Here is a 16,666-nt window from a genome sequence, read left to right on the forward strand (position 1 = left end):
TGGTTACTTTTATTGCAGCAGTTTGATCTAACCATTGTTGATAAACCAGGAAAAGAAAATGTTGTTGCTGACTTCTTGTCTAGATTGGATTTGCCTGCAAATGAAGATGGGACGGTGGATGACCAGATGCCTGATGAGCATCTGTTTGCTATCTCAGTACTCTCTCCATGGTTTGCTGATATAGCAAACTACCTTGTTTCAGCTCAGTTCCCTCCGCACCTCTCTTCAAAAGAGAAGAGCAAAATCATCAGAAAGAGTGCCTCATTTACATGGATTGGGGGCAACCTGTTCAAGCTTGGCCCCGATCAGATCTTAAGGCATTGTGTAAGGGAGGAGGAAGTCTTTGACATTCTCCTCACCTGTCATGATGGGCCTTGTGGAGGACATTTTGCAGCAAAGAGAACTGCCTTCAAGATCCTGCAGGCAGGCTACTATTGGCCCACACTTCATCAAGATGTCAGAAGATATGTTAGCCAGTGTGACCAATGCCAAAGAATGGGGAAACCGACCCAAAGGGATGAGATGCCTCTCCAACCTCAAGTGACTCTCGAGCCATTTGAGAAGTGGGGCATGGACTTTGTGGGCCCAATCAATCCCTCTTCGAGGTAGAGATCCTACATCATAGTGTGTACTGACTACTTGAAAAAGTGGGTAGAGACTAAAGCAATCAAAGCAGCAACAGAAGAAAAGGTGGTCGAGTTCTTAAGAGAGAACATCTTCTACAAGTTCAGCTACCCAAGAGAGCTGGTGACCGATCAAGGGAGCCAGTTCACCTCCAACTTGGTTGAAGATCTATTAGCTCATCACAAGATCAAGCACAGGACTTCCACCCCCTATCATCCTCAAGCAAATGGGCAGGTGGAAGTCACCAATAGAGCTCTAGAAGGGATCTTGACCAAAGTGGTGAACAGCAACAGAAAAGACTGGGCAGATCGCCTAGTTGAAGCCACATGGGCTTACAACACCACTTGGAAGACCACCACCGGTTTCACACCGTATGAGCTGGTCTATGGGAAGAAAGCTTTGCTGTCCATTGAGTTTGAGTATAACACCTTGAGGTTGGCAGCTCAGCTGGACCTAGATCTCAGCCATGCACAGCAAGAAAGGTTATTGCAGTTGAATGGACTGGATGAACACCGTATGCAGGCCCTCCTTCACTCAGAAGTGGTCCAACTTCAGAGGAAGGTATGGCATGACCAACATCTCCATGACAAGCAATTTCAGCCGGGAGATTGGGCTTTGTTGTATGATTCCAGATTCAAAGATTTCAAGGGGAAGTTGAGAACCAGATGGCTAGGGCCATATGTGGTGGAACAGTGCCATGACAATGGATCTGTCCTCATTCGAACCATTGATGAGGAATCCATTCCCATGCTTGTCAATGGGCACCGATTGAAGATCTATAGAAGACCCCTCTCAAGACAAGAGTTTATCAGCACTATGGAGAAATCTGTTTTGGTCATAGAGAAGGGTTCTGCCTCCACTTTGGGCATACCCTGAAGGATCCAAAACACAAAAAAAAAAAGAAAAAAAAACAACAAAAGAAGAAAAAAAAAAGAAAATAAAGATCCTTGGGTGAAAACCTCTCTGAGGCACCCAAGGCAGGCAGTAGGGGTGAAAACCTCATTGAGGCGCTCCTATTGTCTTTCGAAAAAGAAAAGAGAGAAAAATAAAGATCCTTGGGTGAAAACCTCTCTGAGGCGCCCAAGGCAAGCAGTAAGGGTGAAAACCTCATTGAGGCGCTCCTATTGTCTTTCTAAAAAAAAAAAAAAAAAGGGGAAAAAAGAAAAAGAAAGAAAAAAGGAAAAAGCAATCAGCACAATAAAAAGTTTGCATGCAGATGTTCTATGGAGGAGAAGAAGCCTCTCCACTCCAAGCCAAAGGCCTTCATCATGCTAGCAAAGGATGTCATCAGCACCTCCTCCAAGAACAGAAATGTTTTTTAAGGTATGTGCAATTATTATCATGCTTTGGATCTTCTACAGGAAGATACAGTTTTCTACAGGAATAGACAGTCTTCCTACAGGAAGACGCAGATCTTCTATAGGAAAGTGCCAAATTTCTACAGGAAGCTCCGTGTTCTACAGGAAACTTCCTGTAGAAGATTGCGATGGCCGAAATATGTTTCAACTGAAGCTCTAGCGACCGAGGATTGGATTGAATACATGCATGTCAATGATGGCACCCCTGAACATTGCCATTATCGTCCTCCACCATCCTCGTCGCCATGCAACCAAGATCCCTGCAGCAGCACAACAAAGTAATCAGTTCTCGTGAGAAAGCATCTGTCGAAGAAAAATTAAGCACCGAGAACCATACCACATCCACGTTGATACATCAGAAGCACCGGGATCGTGATCGAGGAGCCAGAACCGCCAGCATGCAGCATACACCCGAGGAGAAAGAACTATGACAAGACCCCTCGCGGGGATCCTGTAACAGTTCAACCTGCTCAAGTGAAGACCGTTCACAGCACCGCCATCAAACACGGGCGCATGAACGCAGAACCATTCGCTCCGTCGCCAGCATCCTGTAACCACGAGCCTACAGGAATGTGCATCCACATGCGGCAGGTAGATCCATCGCTCAAAAGACTGGAAATCATGTGCAGCCGCGCGCAGGTAAGTGTTCTAATCCTTCTCTCCATCAAACTGCATGATTATTACTTCGATTTGTTTCGCATGGCATAAAGGTGAATGGTTGAGCGGCCTAAAGGCCAGTGATTGGCCACGTCGGTTAGTAAAGAGATAGTCAGAGGACGAGGTGGCAGCCACGACGAAAGAAACACGCAGCAAGCACGTGAAGATCAGTCCCGTCAACCGAGAAGTGAAGTCTAACCGAAAAGGGCAGCGGCAGATCTGTGGGAATGAATGCGGCAACAAACGAATGTGCAGGCGGATGATGGGTGACGTCACCCAACGGGCCGGCGGGGACAGCTCACCCCCGTGCCACGAGCTGCGCCGATTCAAAATCTAATCGGCTCGATTAAGCGTGTATCTCCATCAACCTCACTTCAAGACTCGAGTAGATCCTCTGCTTACCTCTGCATATTGATACGCCGAGCTCTCAGCTACCTGAACGCTGGTAAAGCACCTCTCGACCGCCAGCCAACTAAAGCTCTTCCCGAAGCCTGCGCACTGCTCCTACAGGAACAGTTTCTACAGGAACGCCGTCCTACAGGAAGCAGTTTCTACAGGAACGTGGCTCTACAGGAAGGTGAAGTCTTCACGTAAAAATGGTGGCAGAAAAGAGGTAACCCTGCAACTCCTTCCGCAGTTGGTTTTTAAAGGTGGCAAGGCCAATAGTCACAGTTTGGTCATAAAAAATTGGATTGCCGTGCCTATACTATCGCTCCTACATGATAGCTATATAATCAAACTGTGGTCTGTAAATTCATTGCATGTTCTGTCTTTAAGACTGAATTTCCTGTGTATCCACCACCTCTGGTCAAAACCACTGTGTTCATCATGCCTGGCGGGTTTATCAGGCGAGAGCCCACTAATTCAAATGCATTAAGGAGAAACCTGGCAGTGGTTGAGCTCTTCACTAGAGCACAATGGATGCCTTTCTGTGATAAACTACAGGGCTATGATGATGAAGTAGCCGAGGAATTTTTGCAGGCTCTGCAGCCTAAATCACAGACATTGGCCACGGTAACCTTCAGAGGTCTCAGCCTCAAACTCACCCCAGAGCATATCAGTCGGATTACAGAGCTGCCCATGGGTCTGCCGTGGGACAAAGAAGAGCGGAAGCAGAGCCAGCAAGCAAAGAAGGATTTCTTCCCACCTGAGGAAGAATTCTCAGAGGATAAAAATGGGGTAAGAAGGACGAGCCTAACACCACCGTGGAATGAAGTCAGTTTGCAAATAATGAAGTATATTATGTGTGAAGGCCGGTTCAGTATAGTATATGCATATCATTTCCGGCTCCTCACTGAGTTAAGGCACAGAATTGACGATCATGTAGACCAAAAACTAAGCATCCCTTATTATCTTCTACAGTCCCTAATGGAGTGTGCTACAAAACTAAGACAGGGCATCCCTGATCAGATAGCCCATCATGGGTTAATAAAATTGCTTGTTGAAGATGCATTGCACTCATATAAAGTTCCCCTCTCCTGGGAGTCATTTAGGAATCTGACACGAGATGGGGACATTAAAATGCTGATCGAAGATAGTGGCTCCTCCAGCACTGAAGACAAGGAAGAGGTGGCTGAGGAAGAAGAGGCCAAAGAAAAAGCTGACTCCCCCATCCTGTCAGCAAGAGAAATAAGGTCAAAAAGTAGGAGAGACAAAATCGGGGAAAGCCACGTCAGCCCAATTACCTCTCCAGCACTCGCAGGCAAACAAAAGGATCCAACCCCTGTAGAAAAAAGAGAAAAAGGGAAGACACCTACCGCTACAGGAAAGGAAAAGCAGGCTTCTACAGGAAGCCCGAAAGCAAAGACCAAGGCTTCTACAGGAAGCCCAAAAGCAAAGACCAAGGCTCCTACAGGAAGCCCAAAAGCAAAGACCAAGGCTTCTACAGGAAGCCCGACACCAGCGTCTACAGGAAGCACAAGGGTGCAAGAACAAGCTTCTACAGGAAGCCATGCACAACCAAAATCTGAGAAGCAAAAGGTGGATGTTTTAGCCAGAGAGGCAGCGGCTGTATTAGCTGGCCTCAGTATGCCACCTAAGCTAAAGGGAAAAAGGAAGAGGGACCCTCCTCTCTACTTCAAAGCACGGAGGAGTGTTCGGATAAAAACAGGGAAACCACAGCAGCAGTCCAGCAGCCCAATTGTCATTGAGGACACCCCTGTTTCTCCCAAAGACAAATCTCCCTCAAAGGTCACAGTTACCTATGAAAAGGGCAGCCCGAAGAAGAGCACATGGCAAGACCAAGTGGACCTGTTGGACGAGAAAACCAGGCTACAGGAAGCTGAGAACGTCCTACAGGATACCTTAGCTCGACTACAGGAAACCGAACAGAAAGAAGAAGGAGGACCCTCATCACCCAGGGCGGATGAGGCAGAACCCCCTCAGGAAACAGCAAGAGAGCATATACCTGAACCTAGTCCTTCACCCAATCTGAATTCATATTACACTTTCTTGGAGGCAGGCAAGATCATCCCACAAAAATTTACCGTACCTCTATTCTTCGAATTGGAGAAAGAAAGAGTCCGCTCCCATACCTGGATGCAAATTGCCAAATCAAAGGGGGTGGGGGACATAGGCCCTCTACAAGATCAGCTCAGGGAGGCCAGAAGTGAGTTCACTATGGCTAAACATGTGGCTAGCTGCCAGCAGGCACTTCTACAGGAAAGTAACCAAAAGCTACGGTTGCAGCTGCAAGAACTCCAGGCAAGGGCAGGACTATCCTCCAAGGGCATCACATCTGAACAAGAAGGCAAGAAGGAGCTGACCACCAATATTGAAGGACCAAAAACAGTTCTACAGGAAGAAGAACAGCAGTTAAGAATTGAGGTGCAAGCCTTAAAGGAGCAGCTGCAACAAAAGGAGACGCAATTGGCTTGCATGGCTAGTTGGGCCATGGAAGCCTTGCAGTGCAGACATCCTGCAAAGTCCTATGGGCTGTACTTAAAGGATCAGTGGCTACAATTCCAGATCAACACCCTAGCACAAAGAGGTATTGAGCAAATTCATGACCCACAGCAGTTTACTGAAGTATGCAACACTAGCTCAGCAGAGGATAAAGCTAAGCTAGCAGAATTTTATATCCACAATCTAATTCTGCCCAATGAGGTCTCGTGGGATCCCAATATCGCCTTGGGCGATATGCAACTAATGGCTTTTGCATCATGGCTGAATCATGAGGATCAGAGGGCCACTGAAGAGAAATCGGTCATGAACCGGGAAGTGAGTGAACCACTGTATATTCGGGCAGAACTAGAAGATCCGGTTGCCCTCACCTCAGCCCGCCAACAGTTATCCAATGATCCTGCAGCTTCCTTGAGATTCATAGACCAGCAAGCCCAAGCAATAGCCCATTTTGAAGACATGGACAGACTCTTGGGAGAAACTGCTGGCCATGCTTGTGCACGTAGATGGAATGCTTTGGCACATAGCTTGAAAATCAGGGAATACCATACCCCGACCAGAATGAGGGAAGCATTTGCAAGGGTGGACCTGTACAAGAAATCAGTGCAAAGACTTCAGGCCAGCTGGATTGGCCTCAAACTCAGCCCTCCATTGTTGCTAGGATTGGCTGAAGGAGGTACAGGAAAGGAAGAAAGGGCACAATGGGAAAAAGTGGAAAATACAGCAGGGTTTCATATCAACCATGAAGACATCACCACAGAAGCTTGGGATGTAAGGGGAGCAGTAAAGGCCATGAAGGATAAGGATCTTGACTAAGTTGCTCAAGGATGAGCAAATGGTTCAGCTGGGGGGTGATGATGAGCCCCAATTTTGGTACAAATTGGGCTCATTTTTGGCCTATTTTACTTGCTCAAACCATTCATTTTTATTGTTTATGCATACACTTCTTAGTTTATTCATGTTGTTTGTAGGAGAAAGGATAGGCACTTTATCTACGTAGCTAATGCATTGTGATTCCAGGTTTTGGCATTAAAAGGGAGCAAAAGACAACGAAAAGGTGGCGAGACAACGAGTTGGCATTGCTGACGTTAGGAGAGGTTGTCCACGGTCTTGGGGGACATCCCTCGTGATCCTCACCAAGAACTCCGAGCCCCACTCCATCCTCCCTCCGAGCTTAATACACGGCCAGCTGTTCTACAGGAACAACAGTTCAAAACTGCTCTACAGGAAACAGCATTTATGATCATCCTACAGGATCAGCAGTTAAACTATAGATTGAACAGCCGAGCTCCTAGAATCATGGATACTTGTTGGAGTATCATTTTGTATAAGTATAGAGGCCTTAGCCTTGGTTAGGTTGTTGAATCTCTCGTATTACTATTGTAATTTTGGAGCACAGCTCAAGTTTCGTTCTCTTTTGTAAGCCAATTTGGCATGTTATCAGATTATGAATAAAGGAGGCCACTTTTGAGTTAGTTCAAAGTTTTCTCAAGGAGCTATAGCTCTCAGGTTAGGGCCCAACCTGAGAGCCATAGACCTCCTCAGTGTTGTAATGTGTTTACGTTTAGTTCCAGCACTTGAGTTTGTTTAATTTCATATGTAATTCGGATTTCCAGCTTGTTAGTTTAATCGTTTTCATGAGCATAGATAGGACTAGTTTGTAATGCTTTGCTTTCAGTATTCGAGTTTGATAGGATGATAGAATAAATCTCTTGGAGCTCCAACAAAAATAGGTTGCAAAAGGATCACTGCCATCTCACTGATTGGGATTGGAGTGTAGACCTTGATCAGCCACCAAAAAGAACAGCAGTCTTTTCATCTCCACGCAAGCTGCCACATGAACGTTTTTCATTGAAGATCTATTCATACATTCTCGACATTGATCCATACTGCACTCTCACGCATTAGTTTCATTTCTTGTTTTCCATTTCGGATTTATAGGTTTCATGGCATAATAGGTTAATGAATTTCTTGTTTTGATGCACAGGTCATTTGTTTCATTTACACAGCTCTTTCTCAAGCCACTTCCTTCGTCGTTTTCTTCATCCACCTGCAAGTTCTATTCACCCTCTGTCTCACTCACTCATTCTCCAACTCTCTCATTCCACGTACAGCTCCATCTCCTTCACTCTCGTAGGTTCCACCCTTCCAAAACATCAACCCATTGCATACACCTTCCCTTCGTCTGACTTTCCATTCCCTGAGACATCATTAGGTCCATCTCCATCTCCCTTAGCCTTCCTCACCACTCCAACACTCCATCAACTCCTAAAAACCTCCACGGCCAACCATCCTGTAGATGTGCATAGCCATCCTGTAGAGAATAGAGTATCCTGTAGGATCCCCTGCAGCCTTCCTGTAGAAGGCCACTCACTTCGTTGCCGAGCTTCTGAACGTGAGGGACCTTTGTGGATGGGTGCTAAGGATCCCTAGGAACCTCTCCTAGCCTCCCCAACTTGTCCCACACCTTCCTTCCTTCTCCATCCCACCTGCACAATCAAACCCTAATTAGGCCAAGTTCACAATCATTCCACACACCTAAAGGAAAAACACAAAAACACATTTCTCATTATGCAAGTAGCTTAGACCCAAGCATTTACATTTGTTAGAGGTAATGCCAGCATTCATAGGAGTTGCATCCACATTCTTTGCATTATAGAGGGTAGGTTAGTTAAATTAGGGTTTCATAGATTTACATGCTTTACATTGCTCTTGATTCAGTTTGTCAAGTAGAGTATCCTTCCTTTGAGTTAGCTTTCATAAATCATTGATAAAGCTTCTTCTGTGAGCCTATAGAAGTTGGCTTAAGCCCTAGCGGACTTGTGCCAGCTGACCAAGTGACAGCTGCGACAAGGGCTAGTACTTGTGCATACAGCACCGTCGCTTCCAAGTTTGTACGAACTACCGGGTTGATAAAATGAGAGACAGGAAGCCCCAGGAGTTGTAGCATTATTGCTACCATCCTGGAGCTCACCAGAGGTGGAGGTGGGGATGAAGGTGTATGTGATGGAGTTGGGGTGGAGGTGGAGAGGAAGGATGATTTGCTCTAGGATCCCTTGAGTGATTAGCTGAACAGTGCTTCACGGTGGTGTCTGTTCTGCCCCTTCATCATCACTTGGAGGAGGTCCAATCAATGGACTATACTTTGTTCTTGGTCCTTCATGATTTCTAAAGAATCATCCACTTTGCATAGCTCCGAACATTAAGGTAATGGCATCACCCATTTTTCACTTAACAATATTTTAATCCAAGTATTCAATGATCTTAAATACTTACCTCGTAGTCCTTTGAAAAATCATCGCTTCACTTCACTATAGCTGACCGAGGTATCAACTATAAATTATGTGACAAATCCTCCCAGAATTCGATCGAGCCAATGATCGACAACCCGCGCGATCTTGTGTTCAGAGTGTTTTAGCCGTCACACTAATTCTGGAGTCCATACTATAGGACTATCGAGCTTCCACCTTCCTTGATTTTCTGTTAATTTAGCTGACCACTCATACAGTTCAATGGGAAAAGTGCAGACGAATATCTTGTGTATCTCTGTATACAGATACCTGTTCAACCGCTCTTCCTTCAACAGGCATAGATTCCTGTTTTATTGTGTTGCAAACTTGTGAATCTTCTAATCCAACCACTTTTCAATTTATTTCTTGGCTGGATTCTAGTGATGCGACATCACACATCTCTTTCAAGCAGATCCTGTTCCCAACAACGGAACCATTTGTTGGCTTAGGGGGTCCTGACCCAGGTTCAGAGTTAGTTGTACCAACCAACAAAACCTTGACCCTTTCGGCAAAAACTTGCATAGCACATGCTATAATATCACCCGAAGCAGTATGGGGGATGCAAGAACCAAGTTTCTGCATCCAGAGACTAGTGTGATGTCTTCCAGCGCCTCATATCTGCCTTCGTGCAGATTGATAAACTCTTAGGGAACGTTGTTGCAATTCTGTTAAAACAACCTTCAGACCTTCATGAAGGTCTACGATCAGTCCTTGCGGACCTCGAATAGTTCATTCGCCTACTTACGCGTATCAGAGAGAAGATCTAAATTAGTGTTCGCGCAGATCTACTTAGGTTATTAGTAAACATCAGAGAATTCATCAGAGTCTTCGTGAAAATACTTAAACATGCATTGTGTACATCATTATGAAGAGAATCCCGTAACATTCAACCAATTTTCCATAAAACACATCGTTCATTGATAGCATATAACATTAACATAGATAAATAGAAATATGTAAGAATTCTCGGAAAACTGTCTTTATTGATATTCAATTCAAGGTTATAGACTCAAAACTACCCTGTGCACATAGTTGCAAAGGTCCTTGCACTTAGCTGCAGAATTTACCTAGGCCTGTGTGCACCAACTACAGAGCCTTTCTTCTTATTTCTTACCCACTTCTTCTCGTTATCACTTCTCCTCCTTGCTTTACACTCTCTAAGACACACCTATTTGTAGCCTTTTTCATACAATGCTATGGTCCGCGGACCATGGGTGAATCTCAAAGCCGACTCAAACTTTACATAAAAACAATGGGCTAAACCCCTTTGACTCCTATTCATCTACGCGCTCTGCATCCACAAATCACGGGGGCTTTACATTATTTACAAAAACTGTACCAAAACTTGGGTTATCTAAACCCCAAAACTGTTCTAGGGACCCCATCCCAACAATGTTAAACTTTATGAAGACGACTTTGAGAATAGGGCAAAGGGTGTGCAACCCAAATAGGACAGAGGGTGTGCAGCCCTCAAAGCCAATGCATGGCTGAACTGATGACCATGATGTATAAACATGTTGAATTAAATTTGTAATTAAAACAATTGATTTATTTCTTTCATTCAGATCTCCGGTTCTATTTCCGTTAGCAACTCTCATTTTATGTCAAGCAAAGATAGTGAGACTGCTGAAAAACATTACATAAACTTGAATTTTAGTTTCTTTACATTACATTGCTATCGAATTTCTGAGTTTGAAGTTGTTTGAGATAAATTTCATTGTGTATGACCATATTACACTTAATCCATAAAATTGGCTTTTATTTTACAGGTTGGTTTTCCAATAAGTTTACAATTATATATGTTGACTACTATAATTCTAAAAATAAAAGCTAATTCTGAATACAAGTAGGACATTGATGAATTCTGGAGCCTAGTACAAATGTATAAACTATTCACAATCTATTGAAAATAATTCTTTTCACATCATATATTTACATGGAAGCACTTTCTCTATTCAGTTCTTGAAAGCAAATTTTTTATAATAAAAACATTTACCTTTTTAATTATATTTTAAATTTCTACAAGTCTTTGGACAATATTTTTTGAAATTGTAACATTTTTAATTATATTTTAAATTTCTACATGTCCTTGGATATAAATTATTTGGCAATATTTTTTTTGAAATTGTTGCTTCAAATTTTGTGTTAATTCTTTTCATTGATAGACTACTTTAATATGCTGGATGTTATAGTGATTTTAATCAAAATTAATCTCACGAGTAAGAACCTAACTTCCTTGATTCAAAACTTCAAAGTAATATTTTTGACAAATTAAATATACAATAAAAAAATTATTCATTTACTACCAAAACTAACTTAACTTTTAATAATAGTAGTACACACTTGAATTTAGAGGGTTCCAAAATGAAAAAGTTATCTCTTTCCTAAAACTTGTAAGACCTTTTTGTCCGTAAACAAGAGAATTTTTTTATAATGAAATGGACAAAAACAAGATGAAGATTTCCTATATCAAATAATTTATATATTACTTAGATGAAGATTTCCTATATCAAATAATTTATATATTACTTATTTGAAGTCGGTGGTAATTTGTATCAGATAGTTTTCCTATATATTAATCACACAAAGAATATGTTGTCAAATGTATTATTTTGAAATTGTAGTTTGAAATTAAAATGATTTTTTTTAAAGATACTATGAATAAGAATATGCTGAGTTAAACTATTTTTTTTAAGGATCTTATTACACTATACTTAGTCATAAGAATATGCTTAGTTAAATTTCTTTAGTCTCCCAATATGTTTAGTTATAAGATTTACATTATACCTAGTCATAAGAATAACAAGGTTTTTCAATAAATAAAATAAATGGAAAAATATTTTAACTATTAAAGGAGGGTAAAATATTTATCGATTTTTAATTGTAATATGCCAAGTCACTCTATAATACTCAATTTCTCTTTTTTAGTTTGACTTCAAAAAGAAGGCACAAGTTCAAAAAAAAAATGTAAATACATTGTAATTGTAAAAATTGTAATTACTAAAGCTCTTGTTTAGTAATTAAAAACTCTTCATTTGATTGGTATTTAAAATAGTGAAGTATTTAAATCATGTCTGCCATATTGTTTAAAAAAAATATTGTGAACTATAATTGCTTTAATTGATGAGTTTAAATTTCGTAAAAAAAAATTATAATAGTTCAAATTAGTATAAAACTTAGATACCAACACACTTTCCTCTTGAAATCTCCAAGACATATGAGAGGTGGTATATTGCAACTTTTGGATTTTGAATTTAAATTTGAAACTCAAACAAACCGCCCCATCATATTTAATATTTAAACTACCTTGCCAACTCACCATATCACTTACTCAACCATTTGGAAAAATGGATGACCAAAAAATGGGAGGAAGAGGAGGTTGGAAAAGTGCCAAGAATATCAATACCATACATGCATACCTCTGGATAACATAGTCTTAAGGACTCTTTATCTTGGTGGATAGTTGTCATCATTCTCCCATTGCTCATCAGTTAAATAATGGATACATTGAAAAGATAGATTTTGGAATCAATTCAAGAAAAACTATGACCTTAATAATTCTAGCCAATAGGAATTGTAACCCATAGTAACTCTAACCAACGAGAACTATTACCACAATAACTCCAGTTGGCAAGAACTTTGATCAATGAACAAATAAATGATTATAGGTAATTGGTCATAATAGTTCCCTCATCAAGAAATTCCCTATAACTACGACTAATAAACATTGATTATAGTTCTTGTGAGTCAAGGTTCTTAACTAACAAAGGAATTATTCCCTAGGACTATGACTGAAAAACATAGATCATAGTTTAATTTCATAGTCAAAGCTCCCACATCATAATTCTTGTTGTCATGATTCTTGTAAAATAAAGTCATAGTTCCTAATTGACAAGGGAACTATGAACAACAAAGGAATGATTCCTAAGGTCATAGTTCATGAGGGTTAAAGTTCTCGAGGTCATAGTTACTATGCGTCATAATTCATAAGGGTTAAAGTTCTCAAGTTCATAGTTCTTATATGTCATAGTTACTATGCTCATAGTTCTTGTGGGTCGTGTTTTCTATTGGTTAGAGATCCCAATGATAAGAAATCTCATAGAATTTCTTCAATGAGAGTCGAAAAAATTCCTGTTGGAAAATGAGAGAGGGAGGGAAATATAAATAGAGAGAGATGGAGAGAGAGAGAGAGACTAGAAAATGTGTAAATGGAAATAGAGAAATAGAGTGTTGGGAATAAATTAGTCATAATGGTATAAACAAGAATTACATCCATACGATTCCATTCCATCAAATTCCACAATACGAGGGTTTTCAAATTCCACAAAAGCAATGTTTTCAAATTTCATAAAACTAAGGTCTTCAAATTTCATTTCAATATACATCGACAGACATCGCCAAATTGTGATGCATGTTCAATATGGTGTGTTTACTCACATTTTCTAATTATGCACTCAAATTTGAACTCACTATGTTGGAGTTTCCACATTCCACATTGCTATGGTTTTCAAATTCCACAAAGCAAGGGTTTTCATAGTGCATAGAACTAAGTTTTCCAAATTGCATAATTATATTTCTTCATAATGCACACACACTTTTGAGCCATGCTAAGCAAGTAGCCTCGTTGGGGTCCTAGTTGGTACCTTGGGCCTTACGGAGCCTAAGTAACTAGGAACACATGTGAATTCCTAAGAATAAGCACACATTCTTGTGGGCATGTTTTCCTCATGATAGCCCCATTTCCACTTTTGGGGTCATCATTCTTGCGCAAGTGCCTTTAGTTGATTCTCACTAGTTTTTTCAATTATGCATAATCCTTCTCAAGCTCTCATTATAGAATTTCTCTCAGAATTCCTTCATACACTTCATGCTAGGTGTTTTCTCATTAGTCTACATTGTTTCTTTCTTTTTCCACACATGTTATTCCACAACCACTTACCACATGCTTATTTACTTTATAACAATAGAGTGCTAAGTTATTTCATCATGACTATTCCCTAATTAAAAAAGCCTCCATCGTGTTCTAGTTGATTTCTTACACTTGTTTGAGAAACTTCCACATATTTAACTTTATGTATCTATATATTACTATTTTATGTTTATCTCATCATTATAGATTGGTCATGGTTATGAGCACTATAATAGGTTATCATCATTCATTTCTTAAAACCCCCATTTCTTTATACTTATTTTTCTATCTTCTCATAGGTTTGTATTCTTTGAGGGGTAAGTTTCTTCCAATTTTGACTTCATTCATATGTAATTTAGGGAATTGTGATACTATTTTCCATTTATAATTTATCTTGTTTCAGATTGAATTATTATGGTGTTCTTCATCTATCTCAATGCTTTCATAGTGAAAGAATTAAATGAATCGACTTGTACAGTCTTGTTTATCAATGGGCCCTAATTTGGGTATGAATTCTTCCAAATCCATTTTGAGGCATTAAACGTTTTTTTCTGGGGTAAAAAAATTCTTGTTTGTGCGAGATCATCTGGTACTCGAACTTTGTATGAAAAATTTATGCCTCTCGCAAGTTTATCTACCATACTGACCACCATGCTACAAGTCGATGTCACGTTAATCCCCGTTACTCATGCATATGGGGCTAGCCATGTGTGTAATTTAAAAAAGACTCAAGAAGGTCCAAAATCGTAACTCTAGTTGAGGGTTGAGGGAGTCAAACCTTTCATATAGTTAGCTATTGCGTTATGTTAAATACTAGGACGCTAGGAGGAGTAGGGGTTACATTTCATATTATCATATTCTCCTCATATTTGAGCAAAGCAATTGGGAGTGGGATGTTAGAAAGAAAAAAGGGCTTAAGATTTTGTAGCAACTTTATAAGCCATAGGTCTTAGGTATCTCTATAGAGAGCACCTCTTTCTTTGTATCTACACATTTTTCCATACTAGAGAATAGATATCAAAGCAACTTACCTTCTAGCTAGGTTTCTCCCATAAGGGTTTCCCAAGGGAAAAATTGTGCTTACTTTGATTAGTGTGTGTATTTCTTTTCACTCTATATTGCTTGCATTTCAACAATTTATATTTAAGCATACAAACAATAAATAAAGAACCTGAGATCTAAAATAATTAATATTCACTGTGAAATATTCAATATTTATCAGATCTATTATGATGAATTGTTCCAATGGAATATCCACAATAATTTACTAGTCATCTCCACATCTTGCCTGAATGAATAGTGTCTTATTTACTACCACATGTTACGTCGATCAGTTGAACATATTATGTGATTGTATGTTACTTCATCTTTGATGTTCTTTTCTTAATGTCCATGGTTAGGATTTTATCTCCATTCTTCCCATCTTTGAATGCAACATCCTCAAAGCAAGAAAATCTAATAACCATTAATTAGGAGTTATGCTCAACAATCATCTTGAATCCATTTTATATTTGAACCCATCATTCATATCAGCTGGAATTGCATTTTCAAACTCTGGCATGATCATGAAAAGTAAGAAAACGTTTGGTAAAAATCACATCATTATAGTTTTGTTGATGCGTTTCGAACCATCCAGTGTGGTTCATCGCTAGAACAAGATGAAGAACTAGATCTTGGCATTAAGTTAAATAGGTGGAGAGAAAATTTTTGGCCGTTATAATATAACAGTTAGATACGACTAAATAAATAATATTTTAATATAAGGAAATAGTTGTTAGAATATAGTTGTTAATATTGGCCATAATTGCCAAGTTGTTACTCTCATTAATTGTATCAGAAGATTCTATTATGAGGACAAGTATAAAAGACAAATAATACATAAAATAATTACCAAAATTTATTTTCCCGCGCATTTACAACTATTTATTGGTCGTATCTATATTTCATTGCCTTTGTAGCACTAAATAAGGTTCCAAATTCCTTTATCCTCCCTTTATTAACCATATAAACCTCACTGTGTCTAAAATGTAACAATAAAATTTATATTCACATAAAGTTACTCATATTCATGAAGTCATATAATTTCAATTTACTTTTATTTTTTTAACAGTTATACATATTTATCAATATTAACCAAATTATCCTCATCATAACTTAGTCCACAACAGTAAAATTAATATTTATACAAAAATATAAATCACAATAAACATTAATGTAAAAGCGTTTTCCAAAAATTCCATATGAAAACATTAACTTCTTACATATTAACTTGTTGCATGTCTTACTTTTTTGAACTTGTTATAGAATATTTGAATTCATTTTAATCATTCTTCCAAATTGCGGAATATGCAATTCTCTAACTTTAAAACGTTGTTAAAACCATTACCAAAATTATATCTTAACAAATATCATATAATGAAATTACCAATTAAATAAAATTAGAAATAAAATAAATCTCATTTAAAAATATTATTAGTTAAATGAAAATTAAAATAAAACACAAAAACATTACCAATTATACTTTACCAAACGTATCATGAAAACATATAAATCATAATCATTGGAAAATCTTAAAAGAACATTACCAAGTGAAAAGGTATCACAAGAGATCAATAAAAAGGGATGGTTCACCTTATAAATAATTTATTTTCCTCTTTTAATTTTGTTTCAATATTTTATTTAATCACTAGGTATCTTATATATAAAAAGAAGTTATACAATATGGATGCAAATGGGTTTCCTAAAATTTCTTCTAGGTTTCCTAAAATTGCTTTTACCTTTAGCCAAAACCTCCACCATCGATTGAAGTGAGGGTGGCATAAGGATGCCCACTCTTCGCTAGACCATTGGGGAATAAAGAGGAGATCATCTTAGATAATTTAGATAATATCAAAAATAATATTGCTTCCAAAGTTAAAGAGAAATTG

Source organism: Pinus tabuliformis, chromosome 1_1, assembly GCF_031772625.1.
Source record: "Pinus tabuliformis cultivar Carrire ecotype Pingquan chromosome 1_1, CPIR1, whole genome shotgun sequence".
NCBI lineage: Eukaryota > Viridiplantae > Streptophyta > Pinopsida > Pinales > Pinaceae > Pinus > Pinus tabuliformis.